Source organism: Pipistrellus hanaki (genome assembly GCF_964339955.1).
Source record: "Pipistrellus hanaki genome assembly, chromosome: 7".
NCBI classification, from domain to species: Eukaryota; Metazoa; Chordata; class Mammalia; order Chiroptera; family Vespertilionidae; genus Pipistrellus; species Pipistrellus hanaki.
The window spans coordinates 38,290,747-38,305,110 of record NC_140509.1 but is presented as its reverse complement, the minus strand read 5'-3'; the positions used below and the strand labels follow the sequence as shown (position 1 = coordinate 38,305,110).

Here is a 14,364-nt window from a genome sequence, read left to right as displayed (position 1 = left end):
TCAGGAGGGAAGGAGGCTTTTTTTTTTTTTTTTTTTTTTTTTTTTTTTTTTAACTTTCAGCAGATCCTTGCCCTCCCTGGTCCATCTGAATTCTAACCTCATTCATTCTCACTCTCTTCTATTCTCTTTAGGAGAGTGTTCCTTTGGAGTAGGGACCGCGTCTGGAAGGGAACTTTATTGTTTCAGGATCTACTGAGCTGCTTCTACTGGGGCAAGATGCAGAGCTACAGCGCGGAGCACAAACACTGGGTGCTGCCCCTCAAGTAAGTGCATGGGTGTTTGTAACACAAGGTTTTAGCACCTCTCTTAGCACTTGGCTCATTCATGGGTTATTGCATTTCTCAAGTCCCTACATTTTTTTAAATGAATTGCTATCAGAACATACAATTTTGTTTCTTTTTTTCACTTAGCATTTTAATTTATGCATTTACTATGTAATTTACATCTATGAATAATTTTTTTATCTGGTAGACTATAATTAGTTCTGAAATGCTGCCTCCTCCATTAGATCGTAAGCTTTATCCACATCTCTGAATGGCCACCCTCTGCCACATGGTATGTCATGGGTGCTGCATATGTGTTGAGCTAAAAAAAAATTTTCCAGTTAAGTGGAGTCAGGGGAAGTCATAGAGAAAACCCAGAATCCAGAAGGGAAAGTCACAGCTGATACTACATAGCTGTGGCCTGGGCCTCAATGTGTTCACCTGTAAATTAAGAAGGCCGGCCTGGAGAAATTCTACAGTCTGTACTCCTCAAACATGTTTGGGGATTCTAACACTGCATAAATCCAGAAGGGTGTAATGTGGACCCGTCATGGACATCACATAAGGCTGACTTCAGGTGCTCTCACATTTCCAAGGCCCCGCTCCTGAGTGAGTCTTTTACTCCACGCCTCCTTCCCCCTAGTTTTATTAACATATAACCCCGTGTAAGTTTATGGTGTATAATGTGATGATTTCATACTTGGATATATTGCAAAATGTGAGTTAACACATCCTTCACCTCACATAATTACCATTTTGTTACTGAGAGAGCATTCAAGCTCTGCTCCCACAGCAGTGTTCAAGAACACAATGCTATATTGTTCACTGCAGCCGCCATGCTGTGCATTAGGCTCCCCTTCGTCATCTTACAATAGGAAGCGTGTGCCTTTCGACCAACATTTCCACAGTCCCCCACTCTTCAGCCTCTGATAACCGCCATTCTAGTCTCTGTTTTTAAGAAGCTGGTGTTTTTAGATTTCACAGAGGAGTTCACACATATTGATCTTTCTCTGATTGATTTCACTTAGCACAATGCCCTCAAGATCCACCCATGTTGTTCCAAATGGCAGGATTTCCTTCTTTTTCATGGCTGAATGATTATATATATATATCATAATATAGATATATATTATGAGAGAGAGAGAGAGAGAGAGAGAGAGAGAGAGAGAGAGAGAGAGAGAGAGGTGTGTGTGTGTGTGTGTGTGTGTGTGTGTGTATTACATTTTCTTTATCCATTTTCCTGATAATGAACACTTAGGTTGTTTCCATGATTTGACCTTTATGCATAATGCTGTAAGGCACATGAATGTGCAGATATCTATTCAAAATAGTGGTTTTTGTCTTCTTCAGATATATGCCCAGAAGTGGAATTGCTTAATGATATGGTAGTTCTATCCTAATTTTTGAAGGATTTCATACTGTTTTCCATAGTGACTGTACCCATCTCCATGAGCACCAGGGTTTCCTTTTCTCCGCCTCCTCACTGGCATTTGGTGTCTCTGGGCCTTTCATTTTCTGTGGGTTTACCCTTCATCCTTCCCTGGAAGGTGTCCCAGCAGAGCCAATCTTCACACGGGAACATTATGTCATCAAGGCAGTAGGTCATCCTACTGGTGTGGGAAGGACAGGTCATATTGTGGGGCTGTGAAGGTAGCCTTGGGGAAGCTCTTAAGAGGTTAATTGTTGCTCCCTCTCCCCAAAAGTGAAGGGAAGTTAACTTAGTTATCCTGTACTTGTCAGTCTTTCCATGAATCTTCTTAAAGATGAAGTATGCTGGCAGGAACCTTTCTGCAAAAGCATCAGAATAAAATAATAACTGTTGCAAAGGACAAAAGACTTAAAAACAATCATGGTTAAGAATCTGGCAGTTTGCTGAAACCAGTTTGGCTCAGTGGATAGAGCGTTGGCCTGTGGACTGAAAGGTCCCAGGTTTGATACCAGTCAAGGGCATGTACCTTGGTTGCGGGCACATCCCCAGTAGGGGGTGTGCAAGAGGCAGCTGATGGATGATTCTCTATTGTTGATGTTTCTAACTCTCCATCCCTCTCTCTTCCTCTCTGTAAAAATCAATAAAATATATATATATTTTAAAAAGAACCTGATAGTTCACATGTACATACACCACGAGGCAATTGACTGAGTTATCTATTCCATTCAGCCTGACCACAGATCAAATTCTTCCCTCAAGATTCCTTTTCCATAAACCTTCTGCAACGTTCATGTGCCTTTCAGCTTTTCCCCTATGTTCTCCTTGTGTATTTTGAAACAATCATTTTAATTTAGGACAAAATTATTATTTTTGTTTACCTTTTACCAAAAAACTATGTTCTTTTTATCATTCTTTTATCAAAATAACAACACCACATTCTATTTTCCTTTCCCTCAACAAAAATGCATCTCCTTTTTTTATACCTTCTTGTACAGAAAACATATATCTTACTTCCCATATTCAGTCATTTTCTTTCATCCTTACTATGTTCTAGTAGTTTCGTAAAAAGCCTTAGTTCTTTCACAAATCAATTTTGGCTACAGCAGTCTATTTTTTTTAAGGCCTCTTTTGTCCTTCAGTCCACAGGCCAACGCTCTATCCACTGAGCCAAACTGGTTTCAGCAAACTGCCAGATTCTTAACCATGATTGTTTTTAAGTCTTTTGTCCTTTGCAACAGTTGGTCTTTGTTGGGGGGTGGAGGCTGGGGTCTCCTCTTCTGCCATCTTGGCGACATGGCTCCCCTAGTGCCTTTCATTTCTGGATCTGGTAGAGGTTGTCTTAGCATTAACTTGACTTTTTAAAAATTAACTAACTAATTAGTTAATTTATAGCCTTATCTTAATAATTACTAATTCTCTGGTTCCAGGATTCTGACTTCTCTTAATCAGGGTTCCTTCTCCAGACCTTAGTCCAGTCCCTCAAGTGCTCTGCAGCCTTGTATGAGCAATGTAGAGACCCATAATCAACTATGCCACAAAAAGGCTCCTTTCCATCCCTTCAGGTTTCCCATTTTTGTTCTGTTATTTTGACCCTACACTTTTACAAGGCCCCTCAACCAATTTTCTACATGAGAGTAAACACTTTGTTTAATAAGTCTCCTACAATTTTAGTAAATAATGCATTGTAATGAATGTTTTAAGTTAAAAAAAAAAAAAGCACACCACTAATAATGTAATTTTCATCCTTCTTTCATCAACACTCCTAGACTTACTTGGTCTTCAAATATTATGACCATCATGGTTAAAGATTTGACCAAATTTCTTTTAAAACAATCCAACCTTTCATCAATGCATCAATGGAATTTACAGCTACCTATTCTGTGTGGGACCCCCCTCGCCTAATGAGGGCATTTGTATAACTTCCCAGCAATGGACCAAGAGGACTGGATACATCTCGTATCACATTTCTGATAATTAAGGATATTGTAACCTCAGAAGTCGGTGACCCCTGTCTAGCCTAGCCATGATTAAGGCTATGTCACTTAATTTTTTTTTTTCTAGATTCGATATCCCAAGAGACTTAAACCAACATAGAAGAGCTCCTTTTCCAGTGCTACATCTTACTTGTCATGGAAATGTACTTGGAAATTTTTAACGCTGGAAAGATAGAAAGAGGTCATGCTTCACGGTTCATGGTCAAGATCTAAGCAATGAGTCAACCTTGTAGAAGGGGCACAACTTACTGTGGCTGGAATCTTCTCTGTTAACTTTTAATCCCAAGTTTTGATCCAAACCTTTAGGTAATATTAATATGGATCTGCGAATTTAAAAACTCAGGGACCATTGGTTAAGACAGACTAAGAAAATTAAGCAAATATAATAATTAAAAAAACATTTCAAGAAAAGGTGATATTTGTCCTCAGATTACACTTACACTGATAGGAGCCACCTGTAATCAGCTAATTTGAGGAACAGTTGCTAGCTTTCCACAAACCTGCAAAACCATGAACTTCCTTCGTCTTTCTGTGTGGCGCAAAATGAAGCAATGATCTCTCCCCAAAAGAAATCTGAAAGTTGGGTCCCTCATTTTAGTCATCTTGTAGCCCCACCCCCATCTTGGACTTGCTCTCTCTGCCGGGCAGAGCTGATCTCTCCCTCCTGTGTGCCAGCGCTGAAACTCGGTGCTTGGCAGGATGTTTTGGAATCATTTCTGCCAAACTGGCCTGTGAGAGCCTCAAGGACAGCAAAACCTTTATATCTTCAGTACTAAGTGTAGTGTCTAGAATTTATATATTTAATAAATGTTAACTGAGAAATGAAAAAATCTTCAGAAACGACCAGAATTAAAAGATTTTCTGCCATTCTCACCTCGTACTTTAGAGAGAAAATAGAAGATTAGAAGGAGAAAATAGAATTCCCACAGAAACCACAAAGAGTTAACCATCATAAGTAAGTATGAAATAAAGAATGCAACAGAGACTAAAACATTGGACCCAAACCACAAAGTCTCCCAGATACAGGGAGGGCATTGCAGGGGGATTAGAGACTCTTGTAAAGCTGAATTTATAGGAATGTAATTTGAGGCTGATGGGGCAGAATCATTTATACTCCAAGCTTGGAAGCTCATGATAACTTTTTGTCTACTATTACCAGATGTTTATTTGGTTCTGCAAATAGTGATAAATAACAATGAGATATGTGCAAGCCTTCAATAAAGATCTTTATTGGGGTCAAAATGATCCTGGGCAAACTACACTTTCAAGCATGTGTCCAATGAGGAGGATCAAAAGCTATTCCTCCTCTTTCTCCATGACCTTTGACTACGTCACTGAGTCCATCTTGGGCTTGTACCAACAGTGCACTCACTGGAAATGGGTGGGAAGACTAAGGTCTGAAGGTTAACACTGCTATTGTTAGCTATGTGATTTGGGCGAGCCACTTTCCCTCTCGAAGCCCCTGTTACCTACTTGAAAAGTTAGCATGATAAAACTAGCCTGGAAGAGTGGTCATGAGGCATAAACGTGAACATGTATGTGACTGTCCTTAACTATGGCTAGGAGTATGATAGTTGATCAATAAGTAGAGCTAAAATTCAATTTTGAAGACCCAGAGAAGTGTCCCCTGGAATAGAGGATAATGGGTGACAAAATGCAGAGGTCACTACCTTACTCCGAGGTGTAATCAGAAGCTGATTTCTGTGATAGATTCAGGGACCTCTAATGTTAGCTTCTCTCTGCTATACTTTCCCTTCTGTTCTCATTAAACCCCAAGATGACTACATCCAGAGAGAAAGCATCAATTAAGCTAAACAGCCTTCATAACACTTAAGTAATCCCCTAGAGCAGCGGTCACCAACTGGTGGCCCGTGGACCGCTGGTGGTCCGTGAGGCCCAAAAGGTTGGTGACCGTTGCCCTAGAGGATGAACAAACAGGGAGGAATCACCTGAGATCAGAGTGAAGGACATGAGGAGAGAAGAAAGGGGAAATGGGAACAACAAACAGGCAAGGCACCTTTGATCCTCAGATTACAGATGCTTTGGGTAAATGTAGTAAATTAGAAAAATGAGGAGATGAGGCAGGTCTGATCCACATTCACTTGTGGCAAAAGTTGATCAAAGCTAAGGATGAGCTAACCATTTAGATGGAACAGGCCCTCTAGAAATTGAAAGTTGTCTCCTTTTTATCTGCTCCGTATTAAGCCTAAGAATTGACTTCATACGTCATGTCCATTTGTCTTAGCCAACGGTACTATGTATTTACAGGGTAGGCCTTATATGAAAATATAAGGTCAGTTTAGATATTAGAAAGATTGTCCGGGAAGAAGAAGGAGATAAAGTGAAAGAGAAGGGTTAAACTTGAAGTAGAAAATCAACGCAGAGGTTATTACAATCGTTCAGACTAAACATTATGAAGGTACCAACTAGGCAGTAGCCCTGGAAGTGGGGAGAGGACAAGTTCCATAGAGATCTCGGGGATAAAACTGAGAGCTGGTGACTGAACATGGAGCGTAAATGAAGAAAAGGGAGGATTTCAGGGCTCAAAAGAAATCAAGGCTGTCCACAAGGGTATTTATTGAAACCGTTTTTGTATTGTAGAGGAGAAATAGAAACAAAGTGAATGCTTATGAAAGCAAAATGGTAAACACACCATGATATACCCATACCGGGGTCACTGGGCTGTCGTTATCTGGCAAAAGCTAGACCCAAGCCAGCTGCCTTGGAGGAATTTCCTCAGAGTGTGGTTAAGTGAAATGGACTGAGGAATATACATAAGGTGGTTCCATTACATTGATATAAAAGCAACAACCAAAAAAACCTCCATACGTATGTAAATGCGGATAGGTAAACATACAAATGCAGATAGGTAAATGCAGATAGGTATACAAATATGTGTGCATGTGTGTGTATTCAATTATAATTATGATTGAACAAAATAGAGGAGGAAGCAAGCAAAAGAAAAGCAAAATCTATATTATAAAGTATTGTCTTTTAATTTTTAGAGTTTATCTATCTATATATAAAAGCCTGAGCAATCAAATGACTGGTCGCCCGGTCGCTATGATGCATGCTGACCACCAGGGGTCAGACACTCAATGCAGGAGCTGCCCCCTGGTGGTCAGTGTGCTCCCACAGAGGGAGCACCGCTCAGATGACCAACAGATCCCAGAGGCTCACTAGCCAGGTGGCAGCCACTCACCCCCTCAGTAGTCCTGCAGGTCTAATCTCTGGAAAATGGGCCAGGCACCAGTGGACCAGGCACCGCCAGCACAATCCCCACAGCACCACAGGCCTCCTGGAAGTTGTCCTTGGGCACCGTGGCTTCTTCCCCTCCCTAGACACTCTGCATGGAAGAAACAATATAAAAGCAGCCTCCTGGTGTCTCCCAACAACCAGCGTGAATGTCAGTGGGACGGATCTAGATCCCAGGCCGGCAAGGGCATCCCACCACCTTCCCAGAGGGCCAAAAACGTCCTATCCACCACCTCCCAACCCCCAAACTCCCCCAACCCCCATACAGGCACCAGGTTCACAGCTGGCAAGAGCTGCTGCTGCGGCTGTATGAGCCTCTCCTGATTGGGACTGACTAGGCGCAGGCTGGAAGGAGCGGGAGTGGCAGGTGGTGTTGGACTGTGGGTTTCAACCAAATCTTCACAGGCCACCCTGAGGGACTCCACCCATGCACCAATTCATGTATGTAAATGCAGATAGGTAAACATACATATACGGTATATAAATGTGTGTGCATGTGAGTATTCAATTATAATAATGAATATATAATCATACAAAGAATATGATTATATTTTTAGTGAGTTGCTTATCTATAATAACTAAAGCATAATATGCAAATCGACCAAATGGCAGAACAGCAGAACGACTGTCTGGATGAGCATGCTATGACACGCACTGGTGCCAGGCCAGCCAAGGCGGGTACAATGCAATTGGTTGGGGGGGTCCCCCTCCATCGCCCCACAATCACCCCATAGAGGGAGGTCCAGGCCACTGACTGGTGGGGTGATTGATCAGGGGGCTTCATGATCACCCCAAAGTGGGAGGCCCAGACCACGGACCAGTGGGCTGCAGTGGGTGGGTGGGGCTTCCCTCTGTGGGGCCATTGATGGTGGGGCTCCTGGACTGTGAGAGGGCAAAGGCTGAGCTGAGAGACCTCCTACCCCAAGTGCACAAATTTTGTGCACCATGCCTCTAGTATGTATATAAAACCATTAAAAAGATGCATGTAATGGTTAAAAGAAGCTTAATGGATTCCAATTGACTTTTTAAAAATACGTTTTTATTGATTTTAGAAAGGAAAGGAGAGGTAGAAAAAGAAGCACTGTTGAGAGAGAAACATTAATTGGCTGCCTCCTGCACATCCCTTGCTGGGGATTGAGCTGGCAACCTGGGCATGTGCCCTCACCCGAGGGAATTGAGCAGATTCCAATTGATTTTAATCACCTTATACTATTAGAGATTATTTGTAAAATTCGTATAAAAACCAACAATGAGCCTAAAACTGTGTAAAAATGCTTTATTAATTTTTTAAAAAAATCTACATTAGATCTACTTTCATTGTAAACAAACACAATCAAGGTATATTTTTCAGTCATTTCAACATTCCTCTTCTATGAGATTTAAATCCCACCACAGCTACTTAAATCTGGGTGAAGTTAGGCAATTAATCTCTCAGCCTGTTTTTTCTTATGTGAAAAATGGGAATGATAATCTTAACCCTGAAAGGTGGTTGTTAGGATCAAATAAAAGAAGGTCCATAGCCAAAACCGGTTTGGCTCAGTCCATAGACTGCCTGGCCCATAGTGGGCTCTCCTCACGTGGCAGCTACTATTTTTAGTACTCTTTGGAGCCCCCTTAACCACCCCCCAACTTCCCAAGGATGACATTCAGCCATGGCCTTCAGTTCCTCCTTAACCTCCACGGATACTTTTCTGTACAGTTCCAGGAATAAGGGCCCCTCCCCTTTTCTCTAGACTTTGATCAGTTACTTGAGGCCAAAGAAGGAATTCTGGGCCACTGGCCAGTGAGCAGACACCAGGGCTCACACATAGTTTCTTCCTGGTCCTATTTTTAGCTGACCAGACTTCTTGGTTTAAAACTTACTTCAAATGCAAAGTAATTTTCAGATGTCCTGTTCACATTTAACAAGTAAAAGTCTTTCTTTGCAAGTTATAGTTTTGCAAGTTTTGACCACAATGTAAAGAAAATGATTAAATAAATGAGGGACTTAGATGTGACAGCATTGCTAAGTGCTGGATAACTAGCTTTGGGGTCTTCCCTCCCAGCGCCATCAAAGCATAATAGAAATGATTTGCACTTTTGATGCAATTATAATAAAAATCATGTTGGAAGAACTAAAATCACCTTATATATTTGCTTTATTTGTTTAGTGTCTACATCTCTGGGAATACCAGCTTGTGATATCCCAGGTAAAACTGTACGAAATGGGCACCAAAGTTGCTTGAGGACTTCAGTTTTATTTTTAACTAGAGGCCGATGCACACAATTTGTGCAAGAATAGGCCTACGCAGCTGCACCTCAATCCCTCCCTTGCGGCGGCAGCAGCTGCCTCTATTCCACAGCTGTAGCCCCGGCTTTGTCCGGAAGGACATCTGGAAGGTCATTCAGCTGTCCAGTCTAATTAGCATATTATACATATGACTGGATAAAACTTAGCCATTCAATTTGCTGAGTTCTCTGTTTAATTTCTAAAACATATCATTGCTATAGGAAAACTGTAAAAATAAGTTTATAAATGTAAACCCCAATCACTTGAATGTTTCCCTCAGTTTGGTTCATAGCACACAAAGTAAAAGAACCAGTCTGTCCTAGCCAGAACCTTTCAAAAGGAATAGCAGGGCCGAAACCAGTTTGGCTCAGTGGATAGATAGAGTGTCGGCCTGCGGACTCAAGGGTCCCAGGTTCAATTCCAGTCAAGGGCATGTACCTTGGTTGTGGGCACATCCCCAGTGGGAGGTGTGTAGGAGGCAGTTGGTCGATGTCTCTCCCTCATCAATGTTTCTAGCTCTCTATCCCTCTCCCTTCTGTAAAAAATCAATAAAATATATATTTTTAAAAAGGAATAGCAGGGTCCTTTTATAGTTAGGAGTTGAACTTTGGGTATTTCTTGATTATGTAGATTTTGTTTATAGTTTATTTGTGTAGAAATTTTATTTCTGAGTAGGGCTTCCTTCTTTATTGTCTCTAAATTATACTTTCATCTTCTTCAAACAGCAGAGTACTTAAAATATTTTTTAAAACAAACCTTCAGCAGTGGCCACTTATGGGTAAAAATTCGATTTCATTTGGTTTACCATGATTAATAAAAGACAGAAACCAACATTTACTGTTTACAATGCCTCGGGCATTGTTCTAGACCAGGATTTCTCAAATTTGGCACTAGTCACTTTTTTTTTTTTTTTTTTTTTTAATTTCAGAGAGGAACCGAGAGAGATTGAAACATCAATGATGAGAGAAAATCATTGATCAGCTGCCTCCTGCACAGCTTCTGCTGGGGATTGAGCTCACAACCAGGGCATGTGCCCTTGGCTGGAATTGAACCTGGGACCCTTCAGTCCACAGATCAACTCTCTATCCACTGAGCCAAACCTGCTAGGGCCTATTTACATTTTGGACTGGGTAAAACTTTGTTGTGATGGGGCTGTCCTGTGCATTAAATAATATTTGGTAACATCCTTGGCCTGTACCCACTAGAGATGTAATAGCACACACACACACATACATACACACACACACACACACACACACACAAACACACACACCCTCCTCCAGCTGTTACAAACAAAAACATCTCTAGACATTGCCAAATGTGCTGTAAGGGGCAGAATTCTCCCCGTTAAGTATCACTTGTGGCTCTAGACACCTTTACTCAGGTCCTTTTCTTCATCTTTTACAGCAGAGTCTATGAGAGTTTATGTAATTTCCTCAAGGTCACATAGTGGGCTATTGAGTGGGTTCTTGCGACTTAAATTCCAGTTAGTATAATTCCGCAGCTCCTTCTCTTTTAGAGATCCTGCTGGGAAACAAAAGTGAAGATTTAGATTCAACATTTCCTGAAACAGAAAGGTTATTCTGAGTGAGATGCCTGATACTTTCTACATCCTCAGACCCCCACCTTGTCCCCAGGATGTGCTTTTAGCTGCCACCAACCCCCAACCTTCCCTTCCAATAAATATCTCATTTTCACCTGAGAGCAAAGTTGTTTGACAAGTTTTTTGTGTGTTTTTTCCCCAGTTTTTTCCTCTTCACCTCAACCATTCTGTACCATCCTTCTTTCCAAGGCCAACGCCTCCTCCTGTGCCCTTGATCACAGCCCCTCTTCCTTCCCTCCAATCTTTCTTCATGAATTATTCTTATCACAAAGTGCCCCATTATGAACCTTTAGTTCTTCCCTCGGCCTGAGAATATGCTCATCCCTCTGTAATGGTTAATTTTATGTACAGTGCTCAGACATTTGTCAAATATTATTTTTTAGATGACAGTAGCATTTTAATCAGTAGACTCTGAGTAAAACAGATTATTCTCCACAATGTGATTGGATCTCGTCCAGACATCCCCTGAAAGGAGAGGGAATTCTGTCAACCTTAGGACTCCAGCTGTAACTCTTACCCGGCTCTCTCCAGCCTGCCAGCCTTTGGTGAGAATTGTGGATTTGCCAAGTTTCCGCAATATCTTTTTATATACACATTCTACTGGTTCTGGTTTCTCTGAAGAACCTAATACACCCACCTTCATAAAAACCCTTTCTCTCTACCCTGCTTTGCATCTAAGCTCAAATGCCCCCTTTCCTCAGCTCTGCCGTCCCTGCTCCCTCTTGTGCTGGTATCTCTCTCTTCATAAGATGTTTGAAACTCTGAAACAAGGGCCTTAATTATTTCATGGCTACATTTGCAAAATATGTCTAGCACAAGAACTTGTATAATTAAGATTAATCATTTGAAATGTTAAATATTTTCTCTAAGGTTGAAAAAACATCTGAAAAATAATGCAACAATAAATACTTCCTTTTGACATTTCTATAAGAAGATGTTTAAATTTGAGCTCTGTTTCTTAAAAGCTTTCTTTTTGGGTAATTTAGTCCTCTTTTTCTTAAAAAAAAAAAAAGTTTTTCAGAGTTGCAATAAAAGAGCAATCTACACTCAGAAACCTGTAGCTTTGTTTATGGATTTTCAAGATCAGAGGACTCATTTCCCAAATGCAAATGGTGATGAATACACATCTGGTGAGTGGCTGGCACTTTTTTACTTTACAAGTTTACAGTTACTGAATGTTTAGTCTACCTTGGTAAACTTTTACTACTTATAAATCCATGTAACTAGCACCAATCAAGAACATATTTATCTCCCACAAAAAGTTCCTAAGATATCCTCTTAGACAATAACACCAAACCTGAGATAATTTCTAGATTAACTTCCACAGCCATGGAATAGTATTGTCTGTCCTAGAACTTCATACAAATGGATTCACACAGTACATACTCATATGTATTTCTCTTCTCTTGCTCCCAGCATGTTTTTCAGATTTATCCATGTTGTTGTATTTCTTTGGTACATTCTTTATTGTTGTGTAGCATTCTATTGTATGAATATGCCATGATTTATTATTCATTCTGCTTATGATGACTATTTGTGTGGTTCCTAATTTGGAGCTATTATAAATGAACATGCTATGAATGGTTGGGAATAAGTCACTTTGAACACATAACTGTGTCAGAGAAAAGGCATTTGTTTAATTATAAACAGAAATAGCCAAAGAGCAACTTTTGAGAGTCACAGTTACTTCACATCTTGCCAATGCTAGATACTGTCTTTCCCCCCCGCAATTGTTGACTTTGTTATTGATATCCCCCATTTCCATGCCCCTTTTCCACCCTCCACCCAGTCCCCCTGACCCTGCATCCCCACCCCACCTCCACCTCTGGCCATCATCACACTGTTGTCTGAGTCCATGGGCTACGCATATATATTCTTTGGCTAATCTCTTCACCATCTCTCATCTAGTCCTCCTCCCCTCAGACCTCTGTCAGTCTGTTCCATGTATCTGTGCCTCTGGTTCTATTTTGTTCCTCAGTTTATTTTGTTCATTAGACTCCACATATAAGTGAGATCAAATGATATTTGTCTTTCTCTCTCTGCTTATTTTGCTTATCATAATAATCTCCAGGTTCATTCATGCTATCACAAAAGGTAAGAGATCCTTCTTTTTTACAGCTATGTAAATGTGCAAATGTACCATAGTGTTTTTGTTTTGTTTTGTTTTGTTTTTTTCCACTACTATACTAATGGGCACTTGGGCTGTTTTCAGATCTTGCCTATTATAAATAGAGCTGTTATGAATATAGAGGTGCATATATTCTTCCTGATTGGTGTTTCTGGATTATTAGAATATATTCCCAGAAGTAGGATCGATGGGTCAAAAAGTAGTTCCAATTTCATTTTTTTTGAAGAAACTCCATACTGCTTTCCACAGTGCCTGCACCAGTCTGCATTCCCACCAACAGTGTACTAGGGTTCCCTTTTCTCCACATCCTTGCCAGCATTTGTTTATTGATTTATTGAAGGTAGCCATTCTGAGAGGTGTGAGGTGTTATCTCATTGTGGCTTTAAATGGCATCCCTCTGAGGACCAATGCTGGTGAACATCGTTTCATATGTCTGTTGGCAATCTGTAGGTTGTCTTCTGAGAAGCTGCCTTTTTTCCACGTGTGCACGTACCTGGTTTATGTCTGTGTGTCCTGACCTTTTCTCATATGAACACCTGTCAGATTGAATTAGGGCTCATTTTAATTCAATTGCCTCTTAAAGGCCCTATCTCAAACTGTGGTTACATTCTGATTTACTGGTGTGGACACTTCAACATATGAATTTGGGGTGGGAAAGAAGGGAGTTCAGTCCCTAACAGCTACTATCAGAAAAACAGAAAATAACAGGTGTTGACAGGAATGTGGAAAACTTGGAGCCTTGTGCACTGTTGGTGGGAATGTAAAATGATGCAGCTGTTATGGAAAGTGGGATGATGGTCTTCAAAAACTGAAAATAGAATTACCTTATGATCCAGAGATTCTACTTGGGAGTATATACCCAAAAGCATGGTCTTGAAGAGATATTTGTATACACATGTTCATGGCAGCATTATTCATAACAGCCAAAGGGTGAAAGTAACCCAAGTGTCCATCAAGAAATGAAAGGATAATCAAAATATGGTCTCTACATATGCATTCAACTTTTATAAGGAGATACAGTCTGACATATACCACAACATAGATAAACCTTGAGAACATTATGCTTAGTGAAATAAACCAGTCACAGAAAGCCAAATACTAGTACTATATGATTCCACTTATATGAGACAGTGAAATTTGTATAAGTAGAAAGTAGAATGGTGTTTTCCAGGGGGGGCGGTGATGAGGAGTTGTTCAATGGGTGTAGAGTTTTAGTGCCACAAGGTGAAAGAGTTGTGAAGGCTGGTTGCCCTACAATGTGAATGTACCTAATGCTACTGAACTGTAAACTTAAAAGTGGTTAAGGAGTATATTTTATGTTGTGTATAATTTACTACAATTAAAAATAAATAAAGCAAAACAAAAAAAAAATTTTGCTATGGACATGATACAAGAGGGATGTTATCAGAGTATGGGCGAGGAG

The 14,364-nt window shown here is 40.5% G+C and overlaps 1 long non-coding RNA gene across 1 annotated transcript in view; it reads left to right on the top strand.

Annotated features, from left to right (window-relative positions):
• Positions 1 to 93: 93 nt before the first annotated feature.
• Positions 94 to 14,364, top strand: part of LOC311625989 — a 31,225-nt gene continuing 16,954 nt past the window's right edge. The window contains exon 1 of the long non-coding RNA XR_014795605.1: positions 94 to 263. This is a non-coding gene — a long non-coding RNA (uncharacterized lncRNA). The remainder of the gene's footprint in view (positions 264 to 14,364) is intronic.